The sequence below is a fragment of the Lissotriton helveticus genome, chromosome 11, assembly GCF_964261635.1.
Source record: "Lissotriton helveticus chromosome 11, aLisHel1.1, whole genome shotgun sequence".
NCBI classification, from domain to species: Eukaryota; Metazoa; Chordata; class Amphibia; order Caudata; family Salamandridae; genus Lissotriton; species Lissotriton helveticus.
In genome coordinates, this window is record NC_136072.1 from 706,556,570 (window position 1) to 706,571,064 (window position 14,495).

Below are 14,495 nucleotides of genomic sequence, written 5' to 3' on the forward strand. Positions count from 1 at the left end.
TCGGATTTAAAATCTGGTTGCTGTCGGGCGTGCCGCCCGGCCCCGGGCCGCAGTCCCAGCCCGCAGGGCGAAATGTAGTAGCGGATTCGTGATCGGATATGTCTGGAGGCCGCTTCAACCGCGGAGCTCGCCCTCTAAGCTGCCACCATCTTAGGCTGCTAGCCACGCCCCCCGGCACAGTCTAATTTTGATAGCATTTGTTTTTCAGGAAATCCATGGTGGAAAACGGGAGTTATAGCCTAGCTGCACAGCGCGTTTGGACAGAATTGAAAGAAGGCCAAAAAATATTGTAAGTATGAGATTTGCCATTTTTGCTTTTTGCCTGTTTGGGGGTGTTGTGCTTTTTTGCAGGTGGGTTGGCGGGTCTTGGAGCATTGCTGGGAAGGTCTAATACCGGATAAAAGTGGTTTGGACAAAATCCATGCTGAAAAGCCTTTTGCATTTTTTGTAACTTAGGGTTCGTTAGGGTTAGCACTAGCAGCAGTATTCCATGTGTTTTGGGGTGTTCTAGATTTTTGCAACTGGGTTCTGGGGTCTTACAGCACTCGTGGGAATGTGTAATCTTGGTTGCAAGTTGTTTGAAGAAAATCCATGGTGGCATTTTTTGTAACTTTAGGTTCGTTAGGGTTAGCACTAGCAGCAGTATTCCATGTGTTTGGGGGTGTTCTAGATTTTTGCAACTTGGTTCTGGGGTCTTACAGCACTCGTGGGAATGTGTAATCTTGGTTGCAACTAGTGGTTTGAAGAAAATCCATGGTGGGAAAGGGTGGATTTTGCCTAGTGAAAGAAAGCGTTTGCCACTATTCTTAACTTAGGGCTCGTTAGGGTTAGCAGTATTGCATTGCATGTGTTTGGGCGGGGGTTATTTTACGACTGGGTGGGGTCTTGGAAAACTTGTTGTAATGTCTAATCGTTTGAACATAATCCATGGTGGGAAAGGGGGGTTTTGGCCATACTTTCTGAGTGCGTTTTGACACGATTTGAAATTAGGCCTCTGTGAGGTAGCAGCAGTATTCTGCACGTTTTTGGGAGGGTAATGTGGGGTGTTCTAGATTTTGGGGATTGTCATCTCTGAAAGTGACAGTATAATTTTTGCACTACACAGCGTGCCTTACATATTTTTTTCTCCGAGGTGTCTTTAACACTTACTGTTGTATTTTTCCATCATCAATTACAGGCAGGCTTTTACCCTGTGCCATCGATGTACTACTCAGGCGTACAATTAGCGATCCGCAAATCCGCATCAGGCAGGCAGTGGACACTGGACTGTTTGTCTGGTCACCAAGATTGATCGACGGAGCATCCGATGGAATGAAGGAGTACCGCGAGTAAGAGGAATGGCTGGATGCATCGACTTCACAAATTCAACGGGACCACTACAAAAAACAGTAACAGTATCCAAAATTCTCCTTATCTTTTCAATGATATTCTTGTGAACTTAAACTTACTTCTACGAGTGTGACTCTGTGCGTTTGTTTGATCTCTGCTTCAAATTCATCCCTCCAGCTATTTGATACGTCTTTGCTATGTTTAACACTAATTTAATGTTCTAAGTGTTTATTGTCTGAGGGCAGAGAGGCAAGTGAAATTGCGTAATGACTGCAGCCCTGTACTGCCAAGTTTGCTAACTTGTTCCTTCGCAGTTACTAGTAAGTTGCAGTAAGTAGTAGTACTACTTTTCAGTAAGCTAACCATCCATTTACCAACAAACAACTTCTCGCATGCAGTAGTGCACTTTCTTTATGTCCCTTTAAAGGTTTATCGATATCTTCAAATCCAAAGATTTGTTTATCTTCATTTGTTGTTTTACTGACCATGTTGTGTTCTTTTTCCTCTCTACCAAAGTTTCCCCCCAAAAAAACCCCATTCCCATCCAATTTTCAATCCCTAACCCTCTTCCCCCGGGCTGTGTGGTATTTCATTGATGTGTGACTGACAACAACAATACATTCCACACACTTGCTGGGGAGGATATGGTCATAGCAACCAGAAGTTCATGTGCGCCATCCTGGATTGATAATAAGAACATCCTCCTCCTACACGACGTGAACAATCTAATGCTTAATGCTTACCTTACGTTGGAACTGCTTAGGCTACAATTTAGGGCACTGTTCTGTACCGTACTATCTATTGTACTGTTTCTAATGCTACGCTCAGGCTACTCAATGTTTAATTTCCTCTTTTTTTATATGGTGACTGCCAGTGTGTACCACTACTGCTACCAGCACAACAATGATATTGCATCCGTCGAGGATTCAAGTCAACAACCAACCTTATTCACCAACCGTGATTCGCAAATCACAGGTAAGATAAGCATATAGAATAATGGGCTAGGACTAAGTTTGGAGGAGAGCAGAGACTAACAGTACTACTAGTAAAGTACAGTAGTAGGGCTACTGAATTGACTAACTCGGTTACTTGCATTTTGGTACATTTAGGACAAGATGTTTCATTCATGCTGGTAAGTTTGAAAAACCAAACGTCCAGTAACCACCGCCAACCCCCACACAAAATAATATGAGCGCGTATACTGTGTTTTTGAATTAAAAATATAATTATTGAGAAATATAAATTATGGCTTTTGTTGTCGTCACAAAAATAGAATTACCCCAACTCACCCCTCTCCCTAAGCAAACCAATGTCCAAAAATCAAAAAGTACCCTTTCCCAAAAACCCAATTCCCAACCCCCCAATAGTCTTTAAAAAAGGGACAAGAGACAGTCACTTCCTCCGGTGATGTTTAACTTTAGAGAGCTGGTGCTGCACGTCCCGCAGCTCTTTGCGGAGGTCCCAGACCTGGCGCTCCAGGTAGTCCACTTGCTTTCGGAAGCGGCGCTGGCGTACCATCCAGGCTCTGGGGGGGGGGGCAGCTGGTGTTTTTGCTGCTGTGCGGCGGCGGCGGGAGGCTGTCGGGCCACGGCTCCGTTTGGCTGGAGGCTTGTGGCTGGTGGACCCGGGGGCAGTGGAGGAGGATGTGGAGGTTGTTGTTGTAGTTTCCTCCTCATGCTCCCGAGCCCACAACCGTCGATACTCGACACAAATAGCCTCCTGCTTACGGGCCCTGGCCCGGACAGCCATCTCCTTACGGGTGAGCTTTTGGGGAGTAGCATCTATGAAAAAAGAAAGAAAAATACTGTAGCCAATAGTCTTTAACATAAAGTCAAAATAATTCAACAGAAAGTTGACACTCAGTAACACCAGCATAAGTAACACCAGCAAGTAGCAAACACAGTATAACATTTTTAAGATAACGGACCAGGTTTTTTTTGATTGTCGATCCACAACTGGCGCCTCCCGTATGTGACGTTATTTATAATTCCTAACCACTATTTTGAGGGTGCCCCAGATAGGAGGAAGAACCTAAACCTCCAATTAGGACCAAGATCCAAACATAATTGATACAGCAGGTATATGTGCACACGTCGCCTTTTACAGAGTAAATGCTGTTGGTAATCAAACAGCACAACCAGACAAAAATGTGGAAGTAGTCTTGATAGAAGTTTTTCTTCAATTCAGATTTTATCCACCACGCCCAGCCAACACGTGTTTCATCAGGGCTAGTAGCCCGCGACTTCATCAGGGCTCCCGCGGGCAGCGGTTCCAAAGCTATTGCCACAATGGCTAGGTGCTCTCAGCCAGTTCTAATTCCGACCCGGCTACCGGGTACTGTCGAGGTTCTAGCTGATTCGTCTCAGCCGTCCGTGTGATGGTTAATACCAAAAATGCGACACACCATAGGAGTATCCGTGTAAGCGGCAGGTTAAGAAGACGTACTGCTTTCCAGCGTCTCCGCGTGTAAATGCGGAAGTCATTTACAGTTTACACGCGGAGACGCTGTAAAGCTGAGACGGCTAAGACGAACCAGCGAGAACCTCGACACTACCCGGTAGCCGGGTCAGAATTGGAAGCGGTAGAGAGCACCTAGCAATTGTGCCAATAGCTTTGGAACCGCTGCCCGCCGGAGCCCTGATGAAGTCGTGGGCTACTAGCCCTGACGAAACACGTGTTGGCTGGGCGTGGTGGATAAAATCTGAATTGAAGAAACACTTCTATCAAGACTACTTCCACATTGTTTGTCTATTGGTTGTGTTTGATTACCTACAGCATTTACTCTGTAAAAGGCGACGTGTGCACAGATACCTGTTGTAACAGTATAACATTTTGGCATGTATCTTTCCGCCGTCTTTGTAAGCCTGTGACATTACTGGGAGTTTCAGGAATTCCACTAGCAGCACTATGGGTGGACTCACTACTACTTACATAGTCAGAGAGTACGCAAAAAAGGCCTTTTTTAACTTTTTTTCTCTTGGGTTGCGAAAGAAATCACTGGTACGTGAACTTGTGCACGCCGCCATAATGGCAGCTCACTCTGATTTCACCCAAGAAATACAGACACAGGCCATGATGATGCAGACTCGCAGTACTTTAAGCAGTACATGCAAGTGGAGATCTGAATGTCTTACTTTTCTATAGGGGTGGCACTGCCACTGACCATACTTCTTCCACTCAGCGTCTGCTCTACTACATCATACACCTCTGCTATCGACGAGGAGGATAAAGAAGATAACATCCAGGCTTCGAAAGTACGTCTATGATTCTTCTTGATGTCTCAAATGTACAAAAATCAATTTTTTTCAAAAACCAACTAACACCCTTTTCATTATATTTTGGAAAGCGCTGTCTTCTTATGTTGAATTGCATTCAACAAAACCATTCTTTACAGTCATAAATATTAAGACTCGCTCGTCCTTCGTTTCACCCTTCTTTAACTTTTCGTTCTTCACATCCCTATACTTCATCTGATATGACTTGGCTTCACAAATCACAATAAAAATTGGCCAGCTGAGTTGAAGTGAAATAGAGGGGGCCATTGGTTACCAGAGAAGTACCGCAGCTAATGCTATTAACAGTCAAGGTTGACTGTCTTCTACGTGATAGTCCAAAAAGTAGTTCTAAATTAGTAAATGTTCTTGACAGTACAGTGTACTTATACTAGTGTACTGTGTACTACTGTACAGTACATCATACACTCCTTTGCGAGGCTACTCAAAAATATTTCAATAAGTAAAGAGTATAATAACTTACCACCGTCCGCCGCCGCTGAGTCTTCCCCCCAGCTCCTCCTGTTGGCGCCGCCCCATCCTGAGTGGACCCCTCCGCACTGCTGGCCCCTGCACTGGTTGTCATCTGTGCCGCGTCAGATGTTGTGACGTCTAGGAAAAACATGTCATATTTTCAGATGCCATACACAACCCCCTATTTTGTCTCGCAACGGAAGAAAATGTTACATAACACATTAAATGCTACACTTGTTCTTATGACAATTGATGAATGCTTGCTTAACGGGCACCATTTTTCTCATTACAGAAAGAAGATTAAATTGCCCTTCTGCCAGACAATTCTCCAACTACTAGTAAGTCATCACCAGCAGTACTGTGTTTTCATTTCTTAATTGAAAATAAAACTTTAAAACTAACAAACACTGTGTGGTTTTTGTTTACGAGTGAGTGAACGGAAAGGTTTGAACTACTGCACTTGGCAGTCATGTTTCAGTGACTCAGATAGGCCAGGACTCGGAGGTAGTCTCTCTTCTTTTGTTCTTCTGGGTCGTAAAAATCATTGGTCAGACATTCTAGATAGTCTGTCAGGGTATTGGGGGTTCAACTTCTGTTCGGACTGAGGTATGTCGAAAGACGAACTGCACCTATCATCTTGTCCATACTTCTTTGTGTGCAGAATAGTCCCTGAAACACTAGCGGTAAGGGATGTGCTCCTCTCAAATCAAAAAGGACACTGCTGCCGTTTAGTTGGTGTAAACAATTACATTTTGTTGTTGCAAATTGTCAAAGCACTTACATTAAGAAGACTGGAATAGACAGCAAGGGCAACCCAGAGGACTACACTCAGTGCCTAGAGCTATTGCTGTATCAGAGTTTTGTTTCACACCGTTTGCCGAATGGGCAAGCTTAGCTACCTACACAGACCGACTCATAATTGTAAATAGTAGTAGCACAGAGAGTTATGGTAGAGGCAGGATAAGAATGTAGAAAGTAGTCTACATTAGAAGAAGATCCAAGACTATTTTGTAAAACATAGAATTATTAGGAACCAGTTTATAATAAATAGGGGCTGTAAAATTTAGGGAAGTATAAGTAATAAGATAACAATAAGACAACTTACTGGGGCCAGCAGAAGAGCCTGGAAGGGACTGCTCCTGTCCAACTTCTGCCACCGGAGTCTCTGTCACCGTCGCCTTGCCCCTGGGAGTTTCTGCTGGTGATCATGAAATAAAGAAACACAACATGGATGATTGTTTTTTGGGAAATATTTGATTTCTTTGTACTCAATCTAAAATTATGTCGGGAAAACAAATTAACATCAATTGCATCTGATCTGGTCAACTAAGAGAATAGTAGTACAGTATTGCAGGATTCGCAGACCGTCTAATAGGAAAGTTATGTAATTCACTAACTACATCAACAACAAAAAGGTTCTACTACGACTGCCATCACTCAGCAGCACGAGACGTCGCGTGACAGACACAGTACGTCATCATGATTGCAGACCACTAACAAATGTCCTAGAACAAGTAATAAATAGTATACTCAACTTATCAATCCACCACTATCTCTTCAAAGTGGCAGCAGCAGGAGTACAAAGAAGGACTAGACTTGAGTCTACTGTCTCTAGCATTACGTAGTAATGTTCTCAAATGACTAAAAAGTTGCAAACAAGTAAGCATAGTATCAGCGCCAATAACCAGGCGAGCACCTGCAATAACAGTAGCTATTTAAACATTAATTTACCTGCAATGTAATCTAATCAGCAGCATTCGTACTCTTCAGGAAAAAAATAGATTAGCAATATAACAGAGCAGAAGGAAAAAAAGTAGTTATTGAATAGCTCCTTACCAAGCCCAGGGATCTCCACACCAAGCAGGTCGACGAGGTCTTGCTCCCGGTCCAAGATGTCACTCCACCGGTGCGTCACTTGGTGGTAGGTGCGCCGGACCCCAAACTCCTTATGCATGCGCCGGCACACCGTGTCCCACAGCTGGCGACGCTCCCGGAGGCCGTAACCGGAAGCAATCCGCCCACCTGCTGCCACGGTCTTAGGAAGGTGGACCTGGACAAAAACCAGCAAGGCGGCCACCTTCACCGCAGGAAAGATCTCCCTGGGCTGCACTTCCTCCCCCCTCCAACGCCCGCAAGGGAGCCGGGTACGTGGAGCTGGACCCTTCCCCTTGCCCTTGTTGCCTCCCTTAGCCATGGTCCTGGGCACAAGAAGAAGGAAAGATGAATAGGTGTGAAAAAAAATAAGAGAGAGAGCAAAAGAAATAAAGTAGGTAATAAAGTAACAAAAAGTTTAAAAAAACACAAAATATAGATGTAGGAAATTGAAGAGAGAGATAATAAGCAAAAAAAAAAAAAAAAAAAGTTCAGAAAAACATAGGATTGCAAAGATGTAAGGTGGATAGAGAGGTAGCATGCCCAAAACCATAGCAGTGAATGAAAAACAAGATGGCCGCGCCCATAGAGGCCCGCGTGGGTAAGTTTGCGCGATATTTCCCACGCGAGCACGCAAAAACGCTCACGAATACGTAATCGCGCGCCGCATACGACGCAAACTCGCAACGAGCGGCCGGAAACGGAAACACGTCACGCAAACAAGATGGCCGCGCCCGTACATGACCTCATGGGCAACCTCGGAGTCGGTGCGCTGCAAGCTGCCCGCGAAGAAGCAAAAAACCGCCCGAACACGCAAAAAAAAAGAAAAACCGCCCGACCATGCAAAAAAAAAGAGAAATCAGCAAATTCGCACGAATTTGCGGATTGCAAGTTCGATTTCGCGTCCAGCAAATCTCGCGAAATGGAAGAAAAACAAATTTTGGAAAACTGAAAGCACTTAGCAGGTGCAAAAGTTCAAACGAATTTGTAACCATTCCCTGTAGTGCTTCCTGAGGGGCTCCTCCAGAGTTCAGTTGCCTACTTTCAACTATTCTCTGACCCTGCTCTGACCCTCAAAGCAGGGTCAGAGAATAGTTACAAGTATGGCACATTGCTCCTGTAAAAAAAATAACTGCAACAGGAAGGTCTTACAGCTAAGGAAGCAGGTGCCAGACTTGAAGCACAAATTCAGTGACACATTAACCAGCCCCAAATTAAATCATCTCAGTTGAGGCTGGGAAGGTGTGCTTTGCTTTCCCCCCATAATCTACAGTGGTGAACAAGAGGATGGCAGTGGCAAACCAGAGGGAGACAGCGATGATCCAGAGGGTGGCAGTGGCAAACCAGAGGGTGGCAGTGATGAACCAGAGGGTGGCAGGGATGAACCAGAGGGTGCTGTGATAAACCAGAGGGGGACAGTGATGATACAGAGGGTGGCAGTGGCAAACGAGAGGGTGGCAGTGATGAACCAGAGGGTGGCAGTGGCAAACCAGAGGGTGGCAGTGATGAACCAAAGGGTGGCAGGGAGGAACCAGAGGATGGCAGTGATCAACCAGAGGGTGGCAGTGATGAACCAGAGGGTGCTGTGATAAACCAGAGGGGGACAGTGATGATCCAGAGGGTGACAGTGGCAAATGAGAGAGTGGGACAGTGATGATCCAGAGGGTGGCAGTGGCAAACCAGAGGGTGGCAGTGATGAACCAAAGGGTGGCAGGGAGTAACCAGAGGATGGCAGCCATCAACCAGAGGGTGGCATTGATGTACCAGAGGGTGGCAGTGATCAACCAAAGGGTGGCAGTGATGAACCAGAGGGTGCTGTGATAAACCAGAGGGGGACAGTGATGATCCAGAGGGTGACAGTGGCAAACGAGAGGGTGGCAGTGATGAACCAGAGGGTGGCAGGGATGAACCAGAGGGTGGCAGGGATGAACCAGAGGATGGCAGTGATGAACCAGAGGGTGGCAGCCTTGAACCAGAGGGGGACAGTGATGATCCAGAGGGTGGCAGTGGCAAACCAGAGGGTGGCAGTGATGAACCAGAGGGTGGCAGGGATGAACCAGAGGGTGCTGTGATAAACAAGAGGGGGACAGTGATGATCCAGAGGGTGGCAGTGGCAAACGAGAGGGTGGAAGTGATGAACCAGAGGGTGGCAGGGATGAACCAGAGGGTGCTGTGATAAACCAGAGGGGGACAGTGATGATCCAGAGGGTGGCAGTGGCAAACGAGAGGGTGGCAGTGATGAACCAGAGGGTGGCAGGGATGAACCAGAGGATGGCAGTGATCAACCAGAGGGTGGCAGTGATGAACCAGAGGGTGCTGTGATAAACCAGAGGGGGACAGTGATGATCCAGAGGGTGGCAGTGGCAAACGAGAGGGTGGCAGTGATGAACCAGAGGGTGGCAGGGATGAACCAGAGGGTGGCAGGGATGAACCAGAGGATGGCAGTGATGAACCAGAGGGTGGCAGCCTTGAACCAGAGGGGGACAGTGATGATCCAGAGGGTGGCAGTGGCAAACCAGAGGGTGGCAGTGATGAACCAGAGGGTGGCAGGGATGAACCAGAGGGTGCTGTGATAAACCAGAGGGGGACAGTGATGATCCAGAGGGTGGCAGTGGCAAACGAGAGGGTGGCAGTGATGAACCAGAGGGTGGCAGGGATGAACCAGAGGGTGGCAGGGATGAACCAGAGGATGGCAGTGATGAACCAGAGGATGGCAGTGGCAAACCAGAGGGAGACAGTGATGATCCAGAGGGTGGCAGTGGCAAACCAGAGGGTGGCAGTGATGAACCAGAGAGTGGCAGGGATGAACCAGAGGGTGCTGTGATAAACCAGAGGGGGACAGTGATGATCCAGAGGGTGGCAGTGGCAAACGAGAGGGTGGCAGTGATGAACCAGAGGGTGGCAGTGGCAAACCAGAGGGTGGCAGTGATGAACCAAAGGGTGGCAGGGAGGAACCAGAGGATGGCAGTGATAAACCAGAGGGTGGCAGTGATGAACCAGAGGGTGCTGTGATAAACCAGAGGGGGACAGTGATGATACAGAGGGTGGCAGTGGCAAATGAGAGAGTGGGACAGTGATGATCCAGAGGGTGGCAGTGGCAAACCAGAGGGTGGCAGTGATGAACCAAAGGGTGGCAGGGAGTAACCAGAGGATGGCAGCAATCAACCAGAGGGTGGCATTGATGAACCAGAGGGTGGCAGTGATCAACCAAAGGGTGGCAGTGATGAACCAGAGGGTGCTGTGATAAACCAGAGGGGGACAGTGATGATCCAGAGGGTGGCAGTGGCAAACGAGAGGGTGGCAGTGATGAACCAGAGGGTGGCAGGGATGAACCAGAGGGTGGCAGGGATGAACCAGAGGATGGCAGTGATGAACCAGAGGGTGGCAGCCTTGAACCAGAGGGGGACAGTGATGATCCAGAGGGTGGCAGTGGCAAACCAGAGGGTGGCAGTGATGAACCAGAGGGTGGCAGGGATGAACCAGAGGGTGCTGTGATAAACAAGAGGGGGACAGTGATGATCCAGAGGGTGGCAGTGGCAAACGAGAGGGTGGAAGTGATGAACCAGAGGGTGGCAGGGATGAACCAGAGGGTGCTGTGATAAACCAGAGGGGGACAGTGATGATCCAGAGGGTGGCAGTGGCAAACGAGAGGGTGGCAGTGATGAACCAGAGGGTGGCAGGGATGAACCAGAGGATGGCAGTGATCAACCAGAGGGTGGCAGTGATGAACCAGAGGGTGCTGTGATAAACCAGAGGGGGACAGTGATGATCCAGAGGGTGGCAGTGGCAAACGAGAGGGTGGCAGTGATGAACCAGAGGGTGGCAGGGATGAACCAGAGGGTGGCAGGGATGAACCAGAGGATGGCAGTGATGAACCAGAGGGTGGCAGCCTTGAACCAGAGGGGGACAGTGATGATCCAGAGGGTGGCAGTGGCAAACCAGAGGGTGGCAGTGATGAACCAGAGGGTGGCAGGGATGAACCAGAGGGTGCTGTGATAAACCAGAGGGGGACAGTGATGATCCAGAGGGTGGCAGTGGCAAACGAGAGGGTGGCAGTGATGAACCAGAGGGTGGCAGGGATGAACCAGAGGGTGGCAGGGATGAACCAGAGGATGGCAGTGATGAACCAGAGGATGGCAGTGGCAAACCAGAGGGAGACAGTGATGATCCAGAGGGTGGCAGTGGCAAACCAGAGGGTGGCAGTGATGAACCAGAGGGTGGCAGGGATGAACCAGAGGGTGCTGTGATAAACCAGAGGGGGACAGTGATGATCCAGAGGGTGGCAGTGGCAAACGAGAGGGTGGCAGTGATGAACCAGAGGGTGGCAGTGGCAAACCAGAGGGTGGCAGTGATGAACCAAAGGGTGGCAGGGAGGAACCAGAGGATGGCAGTGATAAACCAGAGGGTGGCAGTGATGAACCAGAGGGTGCTGTGATAAACCAGAGGGGGACAGTGATGATACAGAGGGTGGCAGTGGCAAATGAGAGAGTGGGACAGTGATGATCCAGAGGGTGGCAGTGGCAAACCAGAGGGTGGCAGTGATGAACCAAAGGGTGGCAGGGAGTAACCAGAGGATGGCAGCAATCAACCAGAGGGTGGCATTGATGAACCAGAGGGTGGCAGTGATCAACCAAAGGGTGGCAGTGATGAACCAGAGGGTGCTGTGATAAACCAGAGGGGGACAGTGATGATCCAGAGGGTGGCAGTGGCAAACGAGAGGGTGGCAGTGATGAACCAGAGGGTGGCAGGGATGAACCAGAGGGTGGCAGGGATGAACCAGAGGATGGCAGTGATGAACCAGAGGGTGGCAGCTTTGAACCAGAGGGGGACAGTGATGATCCAGAGGGTGGCAGTGGCAAACCAGAGGGTGGCAGTGATGAACCAGAGGGTGCTGTGATAAACCAGAGGGGGGCAGTGATGACCCAGAGGGTGGCAGTGGCAAACGAGAGGGTGGAAGTGATGAACCAGAGGGTGGCAGGGATGAACCAGAGGGTGCTGTGATAAACCAGAGGGGGACAGTGATGATCCAGAGGGTGGCAGTGGCAAATGAGAGGGTGGCAGTGATGAACCAGAGGGTGGCAGGGATGAACCAGAGGGTGGCAGTGATCAACCAGAGGGTGGCAGTGATGAACCAGAGAGTGCTGTGATAAACCAGAGGGGGACAGTGATGATCCAGAGGGTGGCAGTGGCAAATGAGAGAGTGGGACAGTGATGATCCAGAGGGTGGCAGTGGCAAATAAGAGGGTGGCAGTGATGAACCAGAGGGTGGCAGCCTTGAACCAGAGGGGGACAGTGATGATCCAGAGGGTGGCAGTGGCAAACCAGAGGGTGGCACTGATGAACCAGAGGGTGGCAGGGATGAACCAGAGGGTGCTGTGATAAACCAGAGGGGGACAGTGATGATCCAGAGGGTGACAGTGGCAAACGAGAGGGTGGCAGTGATGAACCAGAGGGTGGCAGGGATGAACCAGAGGATGGCAGTGATCAACCAGAGGGTGGCAGTGATGAACCAGAGGGTGCTGTGATAAACCAGAGGGGGACAGTGATGATCCAGAGGGTGGCAGTGGCAGACGAGAGGGTGGCAGTGATGAACCAGAGGGTGGCAGGGATGAACCAGAGGATGGCAGTGATCAACCAGAGGGTGGCAGTGATGAACCAGAGGGTGCTGTGATAAACCAGAGGGGGACAGTGATGATCCAGAGGGTGGCAGTGGCAAATGAGAGAGTGGGACAGGGATGATCCAGAGGGTGGCAGTGGCAAACGAGAGGGTGGCAGTGATGAACCAGAGGGTGGCAGGGATGAACCAGAGGGTGCTGTGATGAACCAGAGGGGGACAGTGATGATCCAGAGGGTGGCAGTGGCAAACAACAGGGTGGCAGTGATGAACCAGAGGGTGGCAGGGATGAACCAGAGGATGGCAGTGATCAACCAGAGGGTGGCAGTGATGAACCAGAGGGTGGCAGTGATGAACCAGAGGGTGCTGTGATAAACCAGAGGGGGACAGTGATGATACAGAGGGTGGCATTGGAGAACCAGAGGGTGGCAGTGATGAACCGGAGGGTGGCCGCGATGAACCACAGGGTCGCTAACAGGCTGGACACGTAGAAACAACATGGTCGCGACCGTTGCGACCACACAAGTAAGTTTGTGTTCCCAAACTTGTACAAAACCCACGCGAACTGGCAAAAACAGCAAATTCGTAAATTCGCACGAATTCACGAATTTTGCGGATCGCGAGTTCGCAAATTCGCGGACCGCGAGTTTGCAAAATTCGCCCATGTCAGCTACTTACTAGATGGTATGCTGAAAGCATCTTTAGAATCTTCAGAGTTAATAAAGAATGCTATTGACTTTGTATTCCATTCTGGTGCACTGCTTTGTTATGCGCAGGAACTAAAACGCAAATATTTCTCATTTTTTGCTATGTGTGGCATCAAAGAAAGAGTATTCCTAAATGTGTCATTTAGCCTGTGGTTCTCAGTCCTAGAGGCTGTGAATGCTATATTAGCCATGTGGCGACCGTTTACAGAAGTTTGCGTAGTGATAGTGATAGTGATGTGAAAAGAGTACACTCTACTGCATTCTTAAATTTTTACAGAAAATCATGAATAATGTAGTGGACATAATAAAACAAAACTACAGTCTTCAGTCTACCAAGTGTTCCGCATAATTGCTGTAGATGTGAAACATCTCCTTGAGAGTAGGCTGGCTGACACTTTTAGTGACTTAGGCACTGCAACATGTTGCATGTTAGAATTCTTGCCACTTGGTAAGCAAAATGTTGAGGAGTAATTCAGGAAATTTTATTTTACAGTGCATGAGAAATGGCTTGCAATAATGCATTGATGCCCCTTCACCTGCCATGGCCTTTGAAATCAATGAGGCCCCAGTGAGGTACTCTGCACAAGGTTTATATCTCTTCCATTGAGGGGATTTTTCTCCAGACTTTCAAAGTACTACTTAATTTTTTATTGCTTCACGAATTGAGGGCGTATTTGCCCTGTTCAAGGCATATGTTGCAGAACCTGTCCCAGAAAATCACAATCTTCAGGTGCACCAGTATTGGAATGGAAAGCTATGTCAGTGGCCACAGTTAGCAAATTGTACACTGGATTTTGTGGCGTTGCCAGTCTCAAGTGCCAATGTTGAGAGGGCCTTTTCACAGATAAACGTTTACATGGGAAGGAAAGAGCAAGCGCACATGACCAAAGACTAACTACAGAAGTATTGTATGGAGTTCCACAATGTTTGATTTGTAAAAATGTATTTGGACCACATATACCCTGCACACACACACTGTGCATACAAATGCACTATCAGGAGAGAAAACAAGTAATAATAAAATCAAAACATTCCATAAACACTGGAAAAACATTGTTTCTGTTGTTTTTAATTGCACAAACATGTGTAACCACTGATAACCACTGTTTTTAAGGTATTGAAAACACTGAAAAAAACCCTACCAGAACTTGCCAAAAATAGAAACTGAAAAAAGGAAAGCCTAGCTATATGTAAGTTTACTTTTTCAAGAAATTACTGTCCATTTAC